This window comes from Corvus brachyrhynchos, unplaced genomic scaffold (assembly GCF_000691975.1).
Source record: "Corvus brachyrhynchos isolate BGI_N302 unplaced genomic scaffold, ASM69197v1 scaffold194, whole genome shotgun sequence".
In the NCBI taxonomy this organism is placed as follows: Eukaryota; Metazoa; Chordata; class Aves; order Passeriformes; family Corvidae; genus Corvus; species Corvus brachyrhynchos.
Genome location: NW_008237890.1, coordinates 3,319,187 through 3,323,486, shown reverse-complemented (window position 1 = coordinate 3,323,486; position 4,300 = coordinate 3,319,187). Strand labels below are relative to the sequence as shown.

Here is a 4,300-nt window from a genome sequence, read left to right as displayed (position 1 = left end):
ATAGGCTGGTTTTCTTTTCCATCTTTCTTCTGTATGCATGATGGATTTTTGCTACTTGGATCCCATCTTCTACTCACACTATTGCTTAGCTTCCTCTTGATTCTGTCAGTCATCCTTCTTTGTATCCAGGAGGAAGTTCTGCCTAAAGACAGATCCTTGTCCCTTATCTGCTGCAATTTCTAACAATATTTTGTTACTTGCATGTACACTTGTACCCATCTTTCTTTGCTCCTAGAGTGGTCACCTTGCTCACATATTTAAGTAATATGTTTTTAAATTGTGCCTGGTTATTTCAGGACAGTGTAACAAAAGAATATAACACTGTTTTCCGATACATAGGTCATGAACGCAACATGAACAATAAGTTTGAGAAAAAGTAACAATATTATGTACATCCTAATTAGAGCAGATTTGATTTATAGATATCACAGGCTTCTGCTTTGGCTGCAGTGATTTTGGTCATGTGTGGGAATCACAGAATCATAGAATGGTTTGGGTTGGAAGGCACCTTAAAGATCATTTAGTTCTAACCCCTGTGCCACGGGCAGGGACACCTTCCACTAGAATAGGTTGCTCAAAATCCCATCCAGCCCAGCCTTGAGACTCCCAGGGAAGGTACTTCTATGAATTCTGTGGGCAACCTGCACCTGTGTTCCACCACTCCCACTTAAAAGAATTCTCTGGGTAACATGTTCCAGTGTTTCACCACTCCTATAGTACAGAATTTCCTACTATCTAATCAAAACCTACACACTCTCAGTTTAAAGCTGTTGCCCCTTTTCCTATCACTACATATTCTCATCCAAAGTCCCTCTCAGTTCACTTGTAGATGTCTTCATGTACTGGAAAGTGCTGTAAGGTTTTCCCAAAGCCTTCTCTTTATCAGGCTGAATAGCCCCAATTGTCTCAGCCTGTCTTCACAGCAGAAGTGCTCCATCTCTCTGATCAGCTCCTTGGGCTTTCTCTGGACTCTCTCTAAGAGGTCTGTGTTTCTCTTATGCTGGGGGCCCCAGAGCTGGATTTAGTAATCCGGGTGCAGTCTCACAAAAACAGAGTAGCTGGGGAAAATCACCTCTCTCAACTTTGCTTTTGGTGCAGCCCAGATTGTAGTTGTCTTTCTGGGCTATGAGTGCACATTGCTGGGTTGTGTTGAGCCTCTCAGCAACCAATCTCCAAGTCTTTTCCCTCTCACTCAATTCTCTGTCCAGTCTGTATTGTCTGTACTTGTGCTTCAGATTGCCCCAACTGCAACTGGCCTTGTTGAACTTCATGAGGTTCACACAGGCCCATCTCTCAAGCATATCAAGGTCCCTGTGGATGGCAGCCCTGCCCTCCAGTGTGTTGACTGCACTACACAGCTCAGTGTCATCAGAAAACTTGCTGAGGGTGCATTCAATCCCACCGTCCATGTCACTGAAAAAAAGGTTAATCAAAGATGTTAAAGATTTAATGGGACACATCTTAAGTATATATCAGTACTTTCAATTTTATGAATAGACTGCTAGGCAGAGTACAGAGAACAAGTGTTAACAAAAATTTGTTGACAAAATTATTTGTCTTCTGTGAGCTCAGATACATTATTAAACAATCAAGGAAAATTTTTTGGTAGCTGGACATCATTCACTAAAATTCCAGGAAACTCATTTATTTAGGTTACGCTATTCACAAAACTACTTTATTGATCTTCTGTCATTTTGGTTGGTGGGGTTTTTATTGTTTGGTTGGAGTTTTCTCCTTTCTTAGGTACTGCTGCAAGTGAACACAGGGTTTCATTGGGATTCTTATAGTGATATTTTGTTCTCTTTTCAGAAAACTCAAATTTCATTTAAAAATACAGGTTTACATTGTGACAGTTCACACAGCTTTTTTATTGCTGAACTTTGATATAGATTTTTCAAGTACTAGTAAAATTTTTCCATCTGTATGTTTTATTGCCTCTCTTTGCCCCTTTTTGCATCTAAATACTGAAACATAAGTCCTGCACATGAGTTCTTGTGCATTTTTAAAAAAACATTTTTATTACTAATTAAATTTTTTTTCTAATCTCTTCATATTCACTGTTTTCTGTCTGTAAGCAATGCCTCAGTTATTACAGAACTTCATCTCCTGACTATTTGGCTTCATCTGTACTGCTTAGAAGGACTTTTTATACTTCAGTATTCTAAAATAAAAACAAACAACTCTGGAGGCATGAAAGCTGACAAAAAGAGGTAAAACACATCCTTTGGTTTTCCAGATGAAAAAAAGAATGAACATGATTTGAGAAAGAAGTCACCAACAGGGAGCAACAAATAGTCTACCAAGGAAGCTAGAGGTTACCAGATTTCATGAGACAAAAGAAACTCATCTGAGAGTGCTGAAAGAACAGTGATGTGATTGTGTCATGGGTTAGCAAAGCATAGTCCCGGAAGTGATATTCTTGCAAAGGGGTGCTTACAGCTCCTCTATCACCTGACAGAACCTATCAACTGGCCAGTTTGAGTATGGACAATTTTTTAAGCCACTTAAATTCTGACCACCTCTGTGATCCACACTTAAGAACAGACAAACCCTGGGCAGAGATCTGTCTTGTTTCCAGCTCTGGGACAGGTAGCTGCGGGGCCCCGGCCAGGCCACAGCCATCCTGGAGCTGATGGGCCCTGTTCCACCCGTGGCCCCTGCCCCCCTCACCCTGCCCTGCTATGTGCTGATGGAGCGGCTCAGCTCCCCCTCTCCAGTGTGACCAAGATTCAGCTGAAGCTGCCCTGCTGCCCGGCAAAGATCATGTGACCAACAGCAGTAAGCAAAATTCCAGCTGCACGGCCTAGGTGAGATTAACCCTTTTAGTGCTGTGCAGAGCTGAAAACCTGAGAGAGGAGAAAGAGGAGATGCTTGAAGCTGAAATTCTGTTGTAAAGCTATGATGTATCAGAGTACCCCTTGTAATTTCATGAAGATATGGGGGGTGGAGTGTTCAACTTGTACTTGTGAGCAAAAGCACCTGCACTGAGATAGGCAGAGGCTGAAGCAGCTGTAATTATGAGGAAGACCCTTTGCTCCCAGGGAAGGAGAAGGGCCTCTATTCTTAGACATGAAATGCTCCCAGAGATGGGTGAAGAGAACTTTTTTTTCTGAATGGCTCAACCTTAAAATGGTACCCCAGAAGCTCAAGATTGGACCCTCGAAATCAGTTGTGGGAAAAGCTGCAAGTCGTGGGAGGGGACTCTCACATGCAAGCAGAGAACCAGTCCGGGTGGCTGTCTTGTTGTGATAATGTCTCCGTAGTATGGGCAAGAGAGACTCCTCTTTCTAAATGGACTGAACAAGGTTATTATGGAAGTGGTAAACAGACTGGTCATCTCAAGGGTTGTCTTTTTACATTGTCAGTGGGAAAAGGGAGAAAGGTAGGGAGAGGAGAAGTGTTCTGAAGGTGTGGTATGATTTTTTTTCCCCTCTTTTTTTTTTCCTTCTTTTAGGTCTATTAATAAACTTCTTTATATTCTTTCAAGTTTTGTGCCTGCTTTGCTTTTCTCCTAATTCTTATCTCACAGAAGATAAACAGTAATGAGTATTTTGGACCAAACCACTACAGATTGCAAGACCAGAAAATTTTACAGATGTCTTACAAAATGTCATGGTGGTTGAGAGAGGTATCTGACAAATGGAAGAAAATGATACAGCATCTACCCTTGGTTTATCTAGGTAGCTAAAGTCCAGACAGTCTTACTTTTTTACTGAAAAAGATCATGGGAAATAATGTATTTAAAAACACATGCAAGACTTGATGCTAATTAGAAAGAGTAGCACTGCAATCACACTTAATCAGCATGCATGCCTGCTATGATTAAATGTCCAGCTTCATTAACAAGAATATGAAATATACCTTTATTAATGCTACTGACACAATTCCCCACAGTATTCAGTTTTGGAAGCACAGGGAGTATGGGCTGGATTCTTAGCTACACCGAAAATTGTCTGGACCCTTAATCTAAAAGGTAATTAATCAAGGGCTTGAAAGTCATTATCAAACTAAGTGCCTTGGCACTGGGGCTGATACTGTGCATTAACTTTATCAGCTGCATGGGTGATAAGACTGAACGTGCCCTCAGCAACTTTATCTATGATTATAATTCAGGAGCAGTATTTGGCATGTTGAATGTCAGTACTTCAATTCAAAGAGATCTGAAATCGCTTGAGGACCAAGCCAGAGTTAAAATCCAGAAAATTTCTGTTGTATGAGGGAGAAATTTTGAAAGAGGGAAAAAGAAATCTGCAGATTGAGCTTATACTTGAGGGCAGGCTGGGAAATATCTGCCCAAGTC

General features: G+C 41.1%; 1 long non-coding RNA gene across 1 annotated transcript in view; it reads right to left on the bottom strand.

Annotated features, from left to right (window-relative positions):
• Positions 1-536: 536 nt before the first annotated feature.
• LOC108446374 overlaps positions 537-4,300 on the bottom strand; it is a 21,264-nt gene continuing 17,500 nt past the window's right edge. Inside the window, exon 3 of the long non-coding RNA XR_001861547.1 lies at positions 537-1,413. This is a non-coding gene — a long non-coding RNA (uncharacterized LOC108446374). The remainder of the gene's footprint in view (positions 1,414-4,300) is intronic.